Source organism: Agelaius tricolor, unplaced genomic scaffold (assembly GCF_023055355.1).
Source record: "Agelaius tricolor isolate 1412-34295 unplaced genomic scaffold, bAgeTri1.0.p SCAF_18, whole genome shotgun sequence".
NCBI lineage: Eukaryota > Metazoa > Chordata > Aves > Passeriformes > Icteridae > Agelaius > Agelaius tricolor.
The window spans coordinates 6,315,417-6,335,014 of record NW_027269278.1 but is presented as its reverse complement, the minus strand read 5'-3'; the positions used below and the strand labels follow the sequence as shown (position 1 = coordinate 6,335,014).

Below are 19,598 nucleotides of genomic sequence, written 5' to 3'. Positions count from 1 at the left end.
AAGTGCTCAAATATGTTTTGTTTTCTTCTTACTTTTCGTTCTCACTCATCTTCATACAGCCTTAATTACCATGGTAAGAATGAACCCAGGAATGATTGAGTGATGAAGTAGAATTGTCAAGATGGGGAATTAAAAAAATGGAATTCCAAGTTTTCCACAGATGTTAGGGTACAAAGAACTTTTTGAAATGTCAGCTCCAAAAGTCCATTTGTTTTATTTCTTTTCGAGTCATACCATTTGAAGGTGAAGAAAAGATTTCTGACCTAATAACATTGCTCAGTAGATTTTGTTCTAAAGCAAAATTTTATTGATCATTTTAGTATCTCCTAAAACCTGAAGTTTTTATAGTGGCATCAGTTCCTTAACTGGAACAAGCTGTGCTGTTCAATAGGAGAGAAATATATGTTTGACTTGGGGAGATGCATCTTTTTCCCAAATTTTGATTAGGAGGTGGCAGGACAATATAGCATTGAACTGTATGCACAGATAGCTGAGATTTTTATCAGAGTAAAAGATGGAGATGACAGCTGTAATCGCTTCAATCTCATAATTTGCTTGAGTTTGGGGCAAGTCTGAAGTGACTGAAGTCTCTAGGCAAGGCTTACTCATTTAAAAGCATTATACACAAATGGGAAATCTGCAAGTTTTACTCCATTCTTATCTATAAATTGTACAGCTCAGGGGAACTGATCTACTTTTGGAATATAAAGGAAAACTTGTGGAGTAGCTGCAGTAAATGTACTGTAAATTATTTCTTATTTATATCACTTCTATACAGTGAGCTATACTTGCTAAATTGCACAGCTCCCAAGAGGCCACAAGCAGCATCCACGGCGAGCTCGAGTTTAACACCTTCAGTGAGATTGTTTCATGAGAACTGTGCAACTCATGTATGGATCCAAAATGTTTGGGCTTCAGTTCATTGGGTTAATGTATATTGGCAGGTATAAATGGGATAGTTCACTGATAATTCTTTCCAGCCTTGCATGAAACCAAGGGCATGCACAAAACTTCAATGCCAGGGAAATATTTTGCATCTCAAGTGTAAAAGGTGATGGGTGAATGGGTTTTTTTACAAGTTAAACAAGGCCTCATCTTGTGACAGTGTTTTGATTCTTTCCCTCTACTGACTCATTTCCTTGACTGCTGCAATCCCTAATAGTTTGGAAACTACTTCTGAGCCCCCCAGGAATATTTGTAAATATTTCTTTATAAAACTCTCTAAAACAAGGTCAGTTCTCACCATTCATTCATGTAATACTGTAATTTCATTCTCTTCATCATAGCTAATCTGGATTTACTTGGGATCAAGTAAATCAGCCTGTATAAATGCCTTAGTATTTCACCAAAGATTAGACAGATCTTTCAGAAATTTAATTTCCCTATGAAAAATGTAACCATCTTGATCCCCTGAAAAGTATCTTTGGAAGCAAGAAACACACAGGATTTATAAAATTGAAAAAATGATCAAAATTAAAAAAAAAAAAATAGAGAAATGCTTCATGAAATTGATTTTTTTTTTCTAGTTCTCTCTACAAACCTTCCCAAACACTAAAAAAGCCTTCAAATATTTTCATAAAGATATTTTGGAATTGGCCTATTTTATGTAGTAGCTTCCATGTTATGATTTGATGGCAAATTCCTCTATTTGCCTGAGCACACCTGAAAAGTAATGATGTGATAAGCTCTGCTCCTTTGATTGCTGGATATGCTTAAGGCAGCTTTCTTGGGCTGGCAGCACTGCAGAATGTGTGGGTTTGTGGTGTGGAAGTGAAATGAATTGTTAAATTAATACTGTACCCCAAGACTGTGTTTGAAAACCATTCTGATGCTTTCCTTCTCCTTAACTCCAGATCTGTTTGAAGCCTTGTGGGAACTTTGCAAAATTGACTTTTGTCACTGTTTTATTATTTCCTTAATCAGCCATCAGCAAGAATTAGAAAAACCTCATCTAGGCAATAGTGAGCAAAAATACAAGGAAGGTGCCTATTAGTAATACACAAAATCAAAAAAATTTTATATAATAGCCTAAGAAATCTGATAAGTTAATTTTTAAAGCTAGTTGAAGAGAAAAATTAAATAGATGCATTTATTCAACCATGACCTTTCTGAGTTTCATGTCCACTGGAGTGTCAGTCCTGACACATTATTAAAAAGATGAGATTAAAATAGGAAGAAATTTAGCTAATGAAAGTGCAGGGAAAAATTCTGTAATGTAATTGCTTCTTACATTTCTCAGCCTTCTGTCTGCCACCTGCTATGCTCTAGTAAACTGTATTTCAGGAAAGGCCATTATATAATAACTTTTTATATTGTAACAAGATTATGTTTTCCTGCATTGACATTCAAGCACCAACACTTATAATTAACTCTGGGAATATGCCTAATCTGTACTTTGTTATCAGTGATATAGCTGTTTTCAGAATGTGTACTGTACCATTGCCCTTTTTAGCTGTATCCTTGGCATGAATAAATGTAAATTTTGTAACAGTGAACAGACAACAAAGAAATCAAAAGAATGAGAAGACATGAAAGAGGATTTGCCAGAACTTTGGTTTAATAATTCAGAATTTATTATCAATTAATGTTTTCTGTGATAGTGTCCTTATGAAAAGGTGATTATAAAAATAACGCTATTTACTGGTGCCATACACTGCAATGTAAAAGGATGCCTTGATTTTTCTTGTTCTTGTTGACTCTAGTTGTGCTGCCTTACCATCCTGCACATGGCCCCCTATGCCTTGCCCACACTGAGACTGATTATTTGAGTAGTTTTCTCATCAATGTATTGCTGCCAAACCATGGTGCTTGTGAAACAAGCCACTTGTTGAAAAATTCAGTGAATTATCTGATACCTAAAGCTGTTTGGTTTGAAACTGACAGTGGGAAAATTAGGTTATAAACTCATAATTTAAGCATGCCACAATGCTGTCAGGACATGAGATTGTGGAGTCAGCTGGCCAGCCACAAGGCCAGGTGCGAGCCAGCTGATAATTGCCTGGCAGCTCTTGAGGAATTCCTCACATTTTCTGTGTAGGTGGCTTGGTTTCACTGAAGTACAAGTGATCCAGTCACTGACACTGGACTTGTGTGTGGGACCAAAGGTGACTTGCAAAAATAAATGTTACGTGAAGTGGGACCTGGATTCAAGGGAAAAAGTCTGCTTTTCTTCCCAGAGCTGTGAGGACATGATGTCCTTCTCCGAGCAAAATGTCCTTCCCTCAGCACATTGAGTGCCCTTTGAAGCTTTTTCTCCTGTGCCAAAGGTCTCTGGCACTGCAGGTTTTAACATCATCATTATCCAACTCCTGGATTTCACAGAACTCCCAATCAAAACATTCCTGCATCAGGTGCTGCATAGACCCTTTATAGGGACAACTAACTTAGCTGATGTTTTATAATCGTGCCTTTACATGATGGACTTCTGTGGACGGGGGTTTGTTTTGCTTGGGGTTGGTTTTATTGTTCATTTCTTTAGTTTTGAGTTGTTTTGGCTTTTTTTTTTTTTTTAATTGATAAAACTATTTGAAAGTTGTTAAATGCATCCTGTTATTAACAGCATGGAAGGAAGGAAGCAGCTCTGTTGGGTACAGTGACAGCAGTTGATGCCCCAACACCACTTATCTCCTGAGACCATTGCTCAGGGTTTGAATCCTGCTGTGGCAACATTGCTTTTAAAGCAATGACTCAAGGGAAGGTGGTCCTGCTCCAAGGAAAAGGGTATTTTTAGTGGGAATGGGGGGAGAAGGAGGCCTGGGAGACAGGAGAACTGCTTGGGGGAGGTAAGCAGATGATTAAAGCTGGATGTTCTTTTCATTATTTCTAGCACCAAGCAATGGGACAAAATTGGCCTTCATAGCTATTGCCCTGAGTGTCTTTAAGGCAAGAGGTGATAAAACTGTTGAACTGTTGACACTTTTCACAGGAATACAAATAATTTTTTCACTAGGTCAATCTGTGTTTCTTCCACACCAAACACACCCTTTGATAGCACAGGAGTGCCCTGTTTGTGAGGTAGGTACTCCTCCCATAGGTGAAATACTTCAGTGTTGCTATTAATCATCAAGGGTTATATGGCCATGTGTCAGATCTGTGGGGTATTTTTAATATTGTGTCTTGCAACATTGTAATATTACATTGTTACAAGAATTTCACTATACTTAGTCAAATTATAGCTGCATGAAATGAAAATGTAGTCGAGATTCACTGCAGGAGTAATTTAGGCAGATATTTTTACATTGACATGCAAGTATCTTTGATGGAATCTTACATTGCTGTAGAAACAATACTAAACTTTCAATATTTTTGGATTCTACATCATTCACAAGAGAAAAAAATACTCTAGTTTAAGGCTTGGTACGAATTAATTCTTTGTGTCAAGAGCAAAATGGTGCATTTCTCTTTTTACAGGAAAAACAAATGACCATCAATTCCAGCACTGACTTCTGATTACAATTTGTCCTCTTTGTTTATTTCACAATTAGTGTACATATTAATAATTACAATTCCTGAACCTGATAATTTATGCATTAGTATTTAGCCCTTGTCGTGTCTATAATTTTTGCAATTAATTGTTTTAATAATGGAAAGGTTAATTGCACTATTCATCAGAACTGCTTGCTGTGAAACGGCAGACAAATGAGAATCTTCAAAGATAAAGGGCAAGCTGAGTGCTCTGAGCTGTCATTCCAGCAAGGGAAACTCACTGAAACAGCCCTGCAGCTTCACTCCCTCGCTGAGATCTTGGGCATGTAAATTCATTGCATCCAGACAAAGGGAACTGTACCAAAGCACAGGTCATTAACCAACCCCAAACAAACAACACCTTATTGGACAATCTGTGATGCTCTCTGCCTGCACTGTGGTGTGGCCCACACACACACAGGGCTCTTCAGCTCGCTCTGAGCATGCAGGAAGCGTTTTCAGAGTGCTCAGGACTCCTGTCAGGGCCTGGCTGCAGTTTGTACCCTGATGAATCCTTTGTAGTACAGGGCCCGATGGTGTTGCTGCCTGAACCTGTCAGCCAGGTGCTGCTCAGTCGTTAGAGCTGGGATAAAGTAAATGCATAATTAGGGTATACATGTGGTTCTACAGATACAAAGTACTTTATGACCCCTTATTCTTAAACAGGAAGCAAATATGCAGGTGTAGGTAACTGCAAAAATGACTACACTGGGATTTAGGTCCATTTTAATTGATTGAAATATTTGCATAGGAATTATTAACTCATTAAGTGTTTGCCCTGCTGTACTGGTGCTAACTTTCCATCTTTTTATACCTATGTAGTAAAGTCAGGAATAATGTGTGCTTAAAGGAGAAAACATTATAATCCTGGAGCCAATTGGAGACATTTTAACACTGCTCTCTGGTGATCTTCAATCAGGGTATTGACAAACCTTGTGTGTTAGAAAATAAACATAAATAGCAACTAATTTTTGTTAGACCACAGCCTTTTATCTTTCCTTCTTAAAGCTGTATTTCATAAGGCTTCCTGTGATTACAACTGGACTGCAGAGATGCTTTTCTTATCATGGCTGTGATTAAGGGTCTCTCCATGCAAATATTTTTGATTAAATCTTTGTTCCATTGATATTAACATAAAACTTTTAATGTATTTTTCTGGGTGTGAAAATTATATCTGCTTTTTATAATTGCACACTTGTTTGATTTCTCTTTTCTCAGCCCAAACTCAGGCACTTGACTTCTATTTGCAGCTGAACACTACGTTTTATTCCAACCACAACACTTACTCTAAGAAAAGGAATCAAATGCTTTTATTAGACAGCCTTCTGAATGCCAATGCAAATACATTCTACAAATTTTGTGTGTGTGTACATATAGATAACATATACCACTGTGGATTTTTCTTTCCAATCTTTTGTACAATTTTTATTCTTCCTGTGACCTCACAGAAGCTGATATTCAACATCAAGAACTTGGAGAAATGCAGCACTATTCAGTCACACTTTGCTTTGTATATGATGAAAAATGTAGGTTCTTGATGTCTTGTATTTGTGGGGTTCCTAGCCAGAGGAATGAAATTATGAATCTGACTCCATGTTTTTAGAGGGCTAATTTATTATTTTATGATACTATATTATATTAAAGAATACTACACTAAACTATAGTAAAGAATAGAGGAAGGATACAGACAGAAGGCTAAAAAGATACTGATGAAGACTCGTGACTCTTTCCAGAGTCCTGACACAGCTTGACCCTGATTGGCCATAAAGTCAAAACAATTCACATGAAATGAATGAAACAATCACCTGTGGGTAAACAATCTCCAAACACTTTCTTAAGCAGCAAAACAGAGGAGAAGCAAATGAGATAATATTTTTTTCCTTTTTCTCTGGGGCTTCTCAGCTTCCCAGGAGAAGAATCCTGGGCAAGGGGATTTTTCCAGAAAATGTGACAGTGACACTGATGGACGTTGGTGGAGAGGTTCTCCAGTCTGCACCAGGAGGTCACAAAGCAGAAGGGGCAGGAGGCTGCTCTGGGCTGCAGGTTCCATCTCATGCTTAGCTCACACTGCTGGGCAGGAGTCCTCTTTAACCAGCAGGGACTGGAGACAGGAGTGGTGCTGGTTGTGGTGTGTCTGTCCCTGTCACTGCGCAGGACAGACAGGTGGTGGAGAGGGGGGATGGACAGACTGCCCACAGGATGGACTGAGGGACACCTGCCCTGTGCCCTCTCAAAGGAAGCAAGCCATGAGAGTTCCATTACACCAAATCTCTGAGTTACTGCTTTATTGCTGGGTTTGGCTAGAGATGTGGCAATAGGCTCAGCCTGCTAAAAATGACCCTCTGTCTAACCATGAGCTGCAGCCACAACTGTCCAGCTGCAGGAGGTGATCTGATTGTGCTCTCTGAGGAGAAACCATTTTCTCTGTGTGCTGGAAGTGAAGCCATGGATGCTCTCACTGGCAAGGGGGAGCTGTTCTGGAGGCCCAGGTGTTTCTTCAGCCCATGCTGTTCCAGGGATGATGTGGGCTCAGGCCTTGCTCTGCAGCCCAGGCTGTCCTGGCTCGCCTTGCAAAGCTCTGAGGTGTGGGTTTGGCAGAGGTTTCTCTCAGCAGCTCTGCTCCAGCCTGGCTGCCTCTCCAGAAATGTCTGTATCACCCATTTTGGAGCAGCATTACTTGAGTAACTGGAATTACTCGTCTGCATATTGCTGGAATTACCTGTTCAGTTATGGAATAGTGAGAAAAACTTGCTTTTAGGTTATTCTCGGTCTTGTCTGGTACAAAGAATTTGGGTAAAGGCATAGAAGTTATCCTAATTAAAGAACATAAGTACCAAAAAGAATTTTAACACCTTTTTTCCAAAGAGAAATAGCATTCTTTTTCTTTTATCTAGAGATGGGCCATTTTCCATGACAATGCTACATCTGTAAGCTGCCTTTAAAGGCACCCAATGAAAAGTTTAACACCACTTAAAAATAAAGCTTGCATTAAATATTTCTGGCTGAAATGCTGTTTATAACAGCACACTTCTCATCATGCTTGCTTTTTCCCTCTGATGCAGTATGCTTACAGATCATGTGTCAGAAATTGAACTTTCTGATATTTATTAATACTTTTAAGTGATAAGCAAAAATTGCATCTTGGAAAACATAACTACTTGTATATAGCTGCTCATCTCCACCACAAATATGGATTAGAAGCACCAAACAGAATGTTTTGTACTTTGGCTGTGCTGGTGCTGAAGGCATCAGTTAAATTAGAATCCTTTGATATGTTAATTATTTATTGTTGTAAATTATGCATCCTCTAAAATCAAAGAGACACATAACCTATAATTTATTATTCATTTAACATGAAAATTTGTCTTCATATAACAATTTCTCAGTTAGATATGGAGTTCTGATTTGAAATAAAACCTTTTAATGTGGGCTACAGTTAAAACATAAAAGAGGTTGAGGTTTTTCTGAACCTGTAAAATATTCTCTAAGACAGTTTAACCCCTACAACTTCTTTACAAAGTTTCTAAGCTCACTGGGTGATAGGCAGTTATGGTTATATTAGACCTTGGCTAAAAGTGACTGGGGTTTCACTTGTGTATCTGTTGTTAAAAGATTGTTGAGTGAAAGTGGATTTTGTGTGTGCAAGAACTCTGAAGAGCAGCTACATCTGTTTTCATATGCAACAAGTTCTGCAAATTGTGATTAATTTTTACTTTGAGGAGGAAGCTATGAAATTCTTGGACTGTGTCTGACTTGCTCTTTGCATTTATTCAGTTTGAAAGTTTAGAACAAAATTATGGCTTTTTGAGTTCCAGACAAACCAAAATAACAGATCTGCACTGCATGATTAGACCCAGGGATATTTGTATAGCAGTTAGAGAATTGTAAGCTTTCCCAAACCACCATTTCATGTCTTCATTTTCCTCTTTGTGCACTGTTCATTCTGTTCCTGTTGGAGCAGAATGGAAAGTAAATGCTGTCTTGATTGCTAAGCTCTTGGAATTTCTTTAAGACTTTTCCGTTCCAGAAGAGAATAGAAGTGGGTAGGAGAGAGAAGGTTTTGTTTCTGACTGGGAAGTGGTTATGTATATGCCACACTCATGTGCATAACTTGTTTTGAACACACTAAACACACTCTTGGGGTCAGCAGAGAAAGAAAGAGTTCTTATTTCTTGTGGTTTGTCAGGGAAAAATGTGCTTCATTGCAAAATATCTTAGCAGTCTGAATTTTAGTGTGAATAAAGAATCATGAATGTAAGTGAATGTAAGTGCAGTAGAACAAAGGTATGATTATGTTCTTTAAGTTTTTCAGAACAGTTGCTTTGATCTTCTTATGATATTAAATATCTGGGGAAATTTCAGTTTTGTTACTGCATTTACAGCTGGCATAGAGTATTTGTAATAAAAGATTTGGAATTCCTCTGAATAGAAGTGTTTACATCTAATGTAAAATCTGGATAGTTTCTGTGTAATAACTGATTTTGGGTAAGTTCCCAATTCAGCAAATATGTGACACCCTCATTTGATCAGGCCACCAGACCTTTCTTTATTTGAGTTATAACAAAAGCGTAGCAAAGAATGGGAATGAAAGACAAACATCAAATTCACCATGGGAAACTCATGTAATCTGATTAGATTAAAATTAAATTGGGATGAAGGATGTGAGATGAAGGAAAAGTCCCCAGACTATGTCTAAGCATTTAAATTTATTTTTTGTGCCATTGTTCTGGGCAAAAACAGTAGAAAAAAAACCAGCATTTTTTAGTATCTACTGAAGAGTCCTTCCATGGCTGAGGAGGTCTCTTACTTTATGTTAAGCGTGCAAGACTCATGTGCACGTTTCTAAATAAAAAAGAAGGAAATTTTTGTTAATGACATCTGTGGGATCTCAGCACATCGTTCCCGATGTCCAGAGATGCCAGGAGAACCCTTGGGGGTCTCGGAAATCTTGGAATGTTGCCAAGAGTGTTTGGTGGCTTGATTTTGATCCATCCACAGAAGTAACAAGAGTTTGAGGACAAGAGAATCACTTTAGAGTAAAAGGTGTAAAACAGACACATTTAGAGGGTGAAATATAGACTTTAAGGTTTTTGGTACAGGGGGGTTATGGAGACAAGACGGAGGGATCAGGGCGTGTCTCGTCCTTCTTCTTTCTTCTTCTTGTCCTCCATCTCCTGTGATGATGTTGACACTTGGGGATTGGTTTATGGTGAAGGTGCACTTGCTAACATGGGCGAAAAGCATTGGGAAATAAAGGTAAATATTGTGTACGTAGATTTTAGTATAAAAAGACACGACCGCCCCGTGGGTGGTCAGAGAGTGCCTGTGACTGCTTGCAGATCAGACCTCTGTTGGGCAGATACAAAATTTTGTAGATAAGAAATAATAAACAATCAGAAGACCGAAAAGCTGAAGAGTCCAGACTCGTCGTTTGAATCGCGTGCCACCCAAGAACCGCCCTACCCGTGTCGGGGCACAGACAGACAGCCGGACCCGACAGACATCCACTGACAATGGGAAGCAGGGCCTCAACCAGGTTAAGAAAAGAAGAAACATAAGATGACAACAGTTAAGTTTTTAGGCACAAAGTTTGTGGTGATGGGGAGTGGGGCTGGGGCCCAGCCTGATCCCTAACTGGCTGCAGCTGTGTGCTCAGGTGAATCATATTGGAGATAAGGAGGCATGGAGTGCCCAGGGGCACTGACCAATCCCACAGGGAGCAGAGGGCACACAGGTGCAGGGCATCAGCGGGAGGGGATAAAAGGCTGGGCTGAAGAGCAACAAGGGCAGACCCTTGCAGCCTTCTGAGGTGGTGTGGTGTCACTGTGTGTGGATAAATACCTGCAGCCCTCTGAGCAGGTAGGGTGTTACTGTGTGTGGATAAATACCTGCAGCCTTCTGAGCAGGTGAGGTGTTACTGTGTGTGGATAAATACCTGCAGCCCTCTGAGCAGGTAGGGTGTTACTGTGTGTGGGTAAATACCTGCAGCCCTCTGAGCAGGTAGGGTGTTACTGTGTGTGGATGAATACCTGCAGCCCTCTGAGGTGGTGTGGTGTCACTGTGTGTGGCTAAATACCTGCAGCCCTCTGAGCAGGTAGGGTGTTACTGTGTGTGGATAAATACCTGCAGCCTTCTGAGCAGGTAGGGTGTTACTGTGTGTGGATAAATACCTGCAGCCTTCTGAGCAGGTGAGGTGTTACTCTGTGTGGGTAAATACCTGCAGCCCTCTGAGCAGGTGAGGTGTTACTGTGTGTGGATAAATACCTGCAGCCTTCTGAGCAGGGAAGGTGTTACTGTGTGTGGATAAATACCTGCAGCCTTCTGAGCAGGTAGGGTGTTACTGTGTGTGGGTAATTACCTGCAGCCTTCTGAGAAGGTGAGGTGTTACTGTGTGTGGGTAAATACCTGCAGCCCTCTGAGCAGGTAGGGTGTTACTGTGTGTGGGTAAATACCTGCAGCCTTCAGAGCAGGTGAGGTGTTACTCTGGATAGGTGAATGCTTAAATCCTTCTGAAGCTGTGTGGTGATATTCTGTGTATAGTGGCTGTCTCAACTGAGATGTGTGCTGGGACATAGTTTTTGTAACAAATCCTGCATTCTGTGTGTTTTCATCTCTACGATGAAGCAATGCTTTTTTTAATCTTTTGTCAGAAAACTTTTTAAAGCTGCTTATGTGCACACTGATTTTGTTGAAGAGAGAAATGATCCAAAATAAGGAAGAGTTTTTCAGTTCTTGCAACCTCAGTGGGGAAGCCAAGGTCTGTCAGGTCTGTTCTGCATGTGAAATATTTTGAACAGCTCCAGAGCACAGCTGATGTTTCTGAGGCTTCCTTAAGGAAAGGTCAATGCAAACTACAAAAAGCTGTAGGCAGTAAGTCAAAATGAGAGAAATAAGTGTAGTCTTCCATTTTTTGGTTATGTTAACAAGCTCAGCTCTCCAGTACTTATAATGGCCAGTGTCAAATAAGAATGTAGCAGCCATCTTGTAGAGATAATGCAAGGGTTTGTATACATAAGTGTAAGTTCTCTGTATTTGTATACACCCAAGTTTTGGTGTAGTTGCTTGCTTCTATTCTTTTGCTTCAATTAGGAGTTGCTTTTTCTCTCCTTCAGTAAGTTTTCCCACTAGCTGACCTTAATAACAGGCTTATTTTTTGTGAACTAAAACCCCTTTTTTAATGCATTTCTCTGTAAAAGGTGAACTGATATGTGTTAGCAACTTCTGGTCTGTTTGATTTATTAGCAACTGTTTAACATTGGTACAGTTATGCAATTTTTTTTGTTAAACTCTGATGTACCTGAATATAATGCTGCAAAAAAGAAATCACTGTCATCAAATAATTTTTTCCTATAACAAAAAGTAATAATGCTATCTCGTAATTAAAAGCTATATTCTGTGTATTATGAATCTTTATAGTGTTAAACCTTCATATTTATTACGTGTTCCATGTTGCTGCTGGCATTCCTATTAATGCTTCACTTAACAAGGTAGAAATGGTACTTCTGATCCTTATAGTGCTAGAAAAGAAGGAAAAAACTCTTTGTGCACAAATCACAAGAAAGCATAACTTATCTGTTACAGAGCAGGGAGATTAAATACATGGCCATAAACTCCTTGCAATCATGGTGACTGAGTAGAGGCTTCTTCTGATTGCTTTAATAAATCCTTTAAGTATGCTTTCAATCTCTCAGTGATTCCTGACAAAGCTTGTATGCTCTTGTTGGGCATCTGCCTACATCTAAAGTTCCAGTTATGAATATTTTATGTGGCTTATCACTGCACTTGTGTCACTGGCTCAGGGATTGCTGCTGTGCCTTTTGTCAGGGCCTGTTAATGCTGTACTAGGCAGAACAGGGGAGGGATGGGTATAGAGTCTGGTAATCTACTCTTTCATTTTATAGAAGATATAAAAAATAATGATTGTGAATGATTGATGAGGTGATTGTATTTCACAGATTCTGTGATGCTGGTCCATTAGTAAAATCATTTTAAGAACTGGTTTTATCTTCTGTGTGTAGGGGTGGGGTCAGTGGTATTGCAATGGCATGGTGCTGAAATGGGATACTGGAAATGGTGCTCAAGTGGAAAATCTGCTGTACCTGTAACTGCCTGGTTCCTCTCCTGGGGCAGGAAACCAGAGCTGAACACAGGAGTGTCCTTGTGACAACAGTTGTCTTTGCATTCAACTCTTTTCTTTCTTCTTATTCACAGATATTTAGACACTTAAAACTCTTTAGAGCCCATCTGTAAGAATACATCCAGTGATCCCACATCCTCCCATCTGGAATAGCAAGCTCCCTTCCACCCCTGCTGAACTCAAGGTCCCACCTCCTTTGAGGCACTCCTGTGCTCACTGTGCCAGTGTTAGGTACAAATGTATGGCAGCAGCTTTCTGCCCCCAGAGAGCAGGCACAGACCTTCCCAGGCAATTTTCCCTGGGGAAGGCTCTGAGAAGCACTGGGAAAGCTCAGAGAAAGAATTAAAATAATTATTATCACCTGTTGCTAGGCAAATGTGGAATGTGTTATGGAGATTGGTTTACCAAAAGGTGGTGGTGTTTTAGTTGGTTGACCAATGAGGTCAAAGCTGTATCAGACAAGCTAGAAGGGGTTACAAGTTTCTTAAAAATATAGTATGAATGTAATACAGAAAAATAAAGCCTTCTACAGCTTTCTACATCATAGAGTCAGTGCTAATTACACCCACGTCAGGGAGACCCCGCCGGTGACACAAATGAACAATGAAATAAAATGGAATTTGTTTTGGTATCCATTTTGCATTCCTTTTCAGGAATACTTCATCTGAAGGAGTTTAGAGACAGGATTTCTTGCAAAACAACATATTTTAAGTCAATGCTAGTAAATACAGAATGCAAATTTTAGATTCCTAAGTGAGACTGTTTTCAAAACTAATTTGGTGGGTGAAATCTCTGGGAATTACATGACTATGTATTCTTTTTCTGGCATCGATCGTGCAGTATGTGTCTAAAAAATAGTTCCATTTGGGGCATTTAACAAAGTGGTTTGAGTTAAAGAAATTTTGTAAGGAAAGTAATAAATGTTGAAGCAGAATATGGAACTAAACAGTGTGATGGCATGCAAATAGAGAAGAAACCACTGTAGGAGAAGTGCTAATGTGTCTGGGTACAGGACTGAATTGGGTTCAATAGTTCAATGAGAGCATTTCCTGACTCTTTACATTTGATGCTGCCATTATATGGGCTGATGCCTACTTTGAGCACATGTAGATAGCAGATCTGTGTAATTATACATTAAATCAAAGTACCACTCAACTTTAGGTTTTATTTTTGCCTGTCATTATTTGTCTTGGTAGAAAACAGTTTCAAGAAGAAAGCTGGTTTGAGATTTCATGAACTTTTAAAAAAGATGATGATACATTTGGAAATTAGAGCTAAACCAAGCCTGCACCTTCTCAGTACCTTAGAAAACTCCCTTGCAGAGTTGCCAGTGACTGCATTAGTTTCTCAAGCCTGTGTTTAATGACCCTTCTTCCCTTAACATAAATGACTTTCTTCACCACAGTTTCATCTATTGAGGCATTTGTCCAGAATGTGTTTATTACCTTTTTTCAGAGATTGAGTGTATTCAAATATTCAAAATTAAGTCACATAAATAAGGTTTTAGCTTCCTATACTTTCTGTATTCTCAAAAATGAGATATTACTATATGAAAATCAGATGGAAAATTGTCTATTTTAATTTGGCTGTTGTTTCAACAGCTGAGATAGCACTTAGATGAGCTCGAGTAGTTACACATATAACTTAGGAACATGAAATTTGCATTTCCTTCTTGCAGAATAGAAAGAAAGTGTATGTAGTACACTTTCACATCTGTCTAAGGATTTTGATGGATATCATCGAATCACTGAAGATAGTTGGGTGAATATAGAACTATGGAGATTACGCTTTCTGATTTTTACCATGGAATTGCATGTCTGGGATAACAGAGAAGATAGATAAAAAGAGTGTATAGGTTCCAGAGGTTTCTGAGAGTGAAATCTAACAATAATGCTAGCTAAATTCTCATGATTTTTCAAGAAACAAAATATTTTTCTTGATAATTGCGCTTTATTTAGTTTGAAATATGTTGGCATATAAAAGGTGTAAACTATTTTGTAAGGCCATACTGGAGGGTTCAGTGTTTGTGGGGTATTAGCTGTTTTCTTGTTTGGTTTTCTTTTGGCTTTATTGATTTATTTTCCTAGTAGCAGATTAAAGTTCAACATGCAATCACATAAGTTTCACATGTTTAAATTCTTTGAAATAGTAACTCTTGAAATGGATAAATTAAAAAATTATTCAAGTCAATTACTTATCAAGACAATTACTGGAATAAAATCATAACTATTAAATTGCATTGTCTCAGCCCCTGAAGTCAGTTGCTATCTCCAATTTTTAATGTAATTTTGTGACCAATTCGAAATCCACAATTAAATGTTTGATGTGTCTTCTCAACCAAAAACTGATAGGAGGCTAAACCATTTCACCTGAAGGATTTTAATGAAGTAATAATATTGGTTTTTGTTTGTGTTTGTGGTGCTCAGGTGAGGAGGAGAGGGCTGGCAGCAGCCACAGTGCAGGGGCTCTGCTCTGGGGGAGCTCCCTGGCTCTGCACTGGCAGCACACACCCAGGGCTGCTCTCACCCCAGCACTCCACACAGCCAAGCCCTTTTTGCTTGGGATAAAATCTCTTCTTTTCCATTCTCACTGAAAAACCTTCCCTGCTATATCTTCCTTTACCCTGCTTCTTCAGTGTTCCTGCTCAGCCCAGGGCTCCTATCAGTCTGTGTGATTGATTTTGTTCCCACAGTCCTTCCTAAGCTGTTCCACCATTTGAGGACTGTGCTCTTCATCCCCAGGCCCCCTTTGCTTCCAGTCAGGCTGATAGGGGCTGTCAGTTCATGCTGGCTGATCCCTCCAGCTGCTGCCTTGCAGACTGATCTCTCTATAACTAAGCCAAGGATTCTTCACTGGGGTGCTGATAGCTCTAATACAGAGCTGTTATTATTGATTTCCTGCTGCCAATAAATTAGGCTTTGATTACTGCACCAAAATTGGTTGGGGGGGTTGGAAATGCATTTTTTTGGGGTAATGTATTTTAGAGGCAATGATTACTGAATTTACTATGTTGTACTTCAAATTTTAACAGCTGGATGAATGTGTATATGTTTTAACACTTAGGAATGTTGTCCAAAGAGAAACACATCAATTCTGAAGTATCCAAGTATGTATGCAAATGTTAGTTGGCCTAAAATGTTTTTTTCTTAATATTTTCTGTATTAGTTAACTTTTGACTGTTATTAGTTAACTTTTTAAACTTTTTTGACTGGTGTTGATAGTGCTTTGGTACGTGACTACAAGAGAGAAGCAACCTAAGCTCTCTTGCAGCTTTTAAAAAATATAATGTGCACATATAAGGAGAACGATACATAGTGAATGAAACGCCATGACAGTGTACTAGACAAGAATTTCTCAAGTATTTCCTTAACAGAAGAGCATCCATGGAGTGATTGAGAATATTGCTGCTACAAAACCCCCAAAGGTCTCATTCATTATTTTCTTGAATTCACAATACTTGAGCTCATGTAACACAAGTCCTTGGCTTGTGTAAGAGAACACTTGAGATCTGGGCCAGCATGGCTGGAGAAGTTTGAAGTCATAAATATTAAAAGCTCCAAAGCCAGAAGTCAACAGAAAGAAAAGCAGTGAACCTAATATTTGTATCCTCAAATTTCTTTTGGCATTATAGAAATTCACTTCCTGCTCTGTTTGATAGGTAAGCATAGGCAGGGGGTTAGGACAGGTATCTCTACTTTCTCTTCTCTATTTCTCCTAGGGGAAAAAAAATACTCAGGCCAATGTAACTTTATAATGGTTTTACAGACAGGTTACTTTGAGATACCTCACAAAATACAGTGAGACTGGTCTTTTTTTGCTCACTGCATCCTTGCTTCTTACCATGGTGACTTAAAGTTGGTTTAAGGCTGATTTTTATTATTATATGTCTCGTGAAGAAGGTCCAAGTCAACCACTACTAATATTTATAGTAGACAATTATTTCTGTAGTGTTTTAATTGGAAGCCAAATCATATTTTGATGTAGTGCTATTGCCCTAACTGAAACATACTCTTGCCTTAAGTGAAGATTCAATACATGAGAGGTTCAGAATGGAGCTTTGGAAGAAATAGTTTATTTTGTTACTGGTTGTGAGTTTCCAGAAATTAGGTTTCTCTGGGGTTGCAATTTCTTTTTGCCTCAGGGAAAATATATAGGAAATAATGGACAAGATAATATAATTAGGAATTGTAAAATATTTCCCAGCAGTAATCTCCTGCTGAGCCATGGAGAGCCACCCTTGTGGGACGGCTGCAGAGGGAGCATGGGCTCAGCTGCTGTGGGGTAACTGAGGGGGAGGGCCCTTGTGCCTTCAGCTGCCACCACCAAATCCTCTGGGTGAGCCCGTGGTAAAATGAACTGCTTGGACAGCTTGGCCTTGGCTCCTCTTCCCTGTGTTCTGCCCCCGTATCCCCAGCTCAGAGCTGCCCTCTGCTCTCTGCCATAGCAGCTCTTCCCTGAGGGGGGACACCAGGCTTTGAGCCAACTGCTAGAGCTGCAAACAGAGAGAGACCTGCTCAAGTACATGGTCTGCTTTCAAAGGTTCTTGTCTCACTTGAAGTTATGTTGTGTGTGAGTTTTAAGAGATGCAGCAACTCATATTCAGTTTTAATACTTAAAGTAGCTTACATGAAATGTACATAATACTGAAAAGGTTTAATTCAATTTCACAGTAGTGAGTATACAGCAGTGGGTTCTTGCACTGCAATAAAAGGGTCCCTTTGATAAAAAAAAGGAAAATTGCAAATATTGGTAGCTAATGTATCATTTCCCCAAATAAAGTTAGCAGGTATTGGCTAGGCTTCCTCCTATGAAAGCTGACTCATGTTAGCCACCCCTGCATAATGCCTTGTGGGGCACTGAACAGAAACCCAAACTAATGCAGACATTTTTTCAGTCTCATAAAATGATGAAAGTTGATGTAAAAGGACTCATTAAAATTGAAAATATTAGGACCATTAAAAAGCCATTAAATCACCTAACTCCTCTGATTTATTTAACAATAACCATATTTGGTCTCTGTTTTAAACTCATAGACTCCCATCTTTTGTCTCTAATGATTGGCAGCCACCCACCATGCAGCAGGAGGACATGTTCATGATGAATTCGTTCTTGTAAAATCTCCTTTTAGGTTAATTCTTCAGCCTTTGCAGATCCTGCTGCTGTGAACTCTTTGGCCAAATGCTTAAACTCAAACATAAACAGATCAGTTGAGATCTGCACAAGTGGCTGCCTTCTTAGAGACTAATGTTCAGGATATCAGGGCTAATTAAAATAAGCCACTCTGAATTCTACTATTACCTTAATAGATCATATTTAATTCCAAGTGCTTTGCTCACAAATGACATCAGAATTTGCTGTCAAAGCTAAAGCAGATTCTTTGAAGCATAGTTCAGCTCCTATAAAAAAAAACCCAAATTTTCTTTAACCCAACATAGCAATGGAAATCTCAGACCATGGTGGAAAAAAGAGAGCTTTATCACAATTCTCATTTGATGTTGGTCCTTTTCACTGAATGACTCATACATTTTTAAAGATTGACTTTAAATATATCTGCTGTCCCATGGAGCTCATGGAAGCTATTCAAGTTCCAAATGAGCAAGCATATTGGGAGGTTTTATGTGGAGAACTAGACCTTTCAAAAGGCCCTTTTATCTTTATGAAGAGAATCTAAATTTTAGCAAACAATAATAAAAATAAAATCATTTATGTATCTTTACTCAAAGGAGGTTACTAGTACTTTTGAAAAAAATGCTGCAAATGGGTAGAAAATAATTATTTTGGAAAGATTGTGCTCAAATTACTGATGGAGCTGTCAGACATACTGAGAGGAACAAAGGCGAGTTTTAATAAACATTTTGTGAGTAATTTCTAAATCAGTTGTTAATTCTGAAAAGCATATTTTTAGAAGACAAGGGTTACTCAAGAAAAAGCAAGAGGAGTTTCACAAAATATTCTCTGACAAGAACCCTCAGGAAAACCAATGTTTAAAGTCTTAATGTAATTTAGAAAGGCATAAATAAACCCAGACATTCCAAGAGTATCTGTAGTTTACCTCTCCCAGTGAGTTCACTGCCCTGAGTTACCAGTTGGTAAAAGCAGGAGTAGGTTTCAATCCAGGACAGGCAGAGTCATGGCAGGAGCCACGCTCCAGTTTGTGCCAGTTTGTAGAAGGATGAATTTACATCCAGCCTTACTTTAGCCAAAAGTTCCAGGTTCATAGGAACATAATTTCCCCAGTGGTTCATATGCAGTGAACATCTTGGGCTTTAGGACAAGACATTTGATAAAAGTTCTCATTTTTCATAGCAACTTGACAGATACTTAAGCCCACTCTGTGTCTAGTCCTTTCATTCTTAAGACCATCATTTTTTATATCTATTTAATATTTATTGCACTTAGTGCTTTCTTTTATACTTGTTTCCATCTTACCAACTTGAATCACTGCTATTTGGACACTACATGCACAGTTTTGCTTTTTGACTGTTAAAGCATCAAAACTGTTCCCCCACATTAAAACTAACTCATTATTTTCAACCATACATCATATTGGACTAGCTTAGTACTCTGAATGTTTTCCTGTACATTTCTCTGACAACCATTTTCAAGAAAAAGAATGGTGAATGTGGTCATGTTTTAGATTGCAGATTTTTGTGCAAGTGGAGTGCTTGTCTATGATAGTTGTAGGGACAGATAACAGTTCTCAGAAAGGAGTGTAGATGTTGGACCAATCAGCAAACAGCTGTTAGCTGCAGTTTTCCATCCTAATATCTCTCTGTGTATATTCTGAAGAGTATGTTTGGAAATTCAAGCATAACTTAGAAGCTGCAACTTCAATATTTAATAGTAGGAGTGTTTTCAGTTTTGAAAGGAAATGTGGCAGGGGAGCTGCATTTGGGCAATACTTGATGGGAGGTCTGCTCCTCATGTTCTGTAATGAAGGTAGTTAAGTTTTAATAGAGAGTTATTTTTTATGTGCTCTAGACAGCATGATCCTAAT

At 38.8% G+C, this 19,598-nt stretch overlaps 1 long non-coding RNA gene across 2 annotated transcripts in view; it reads left to right on the top strand.

Annotated features, from left to right (window-relative positions):
* LOC139597625 (uncharacterized) overlaps positions 1–19,598 on the top strand; it is a 263,742-nt gene that overhangs the window by 243,764 nt on the left and 380 nt on the right. The gene's annotated exons all lie outside the window — the stretch shown is intronic.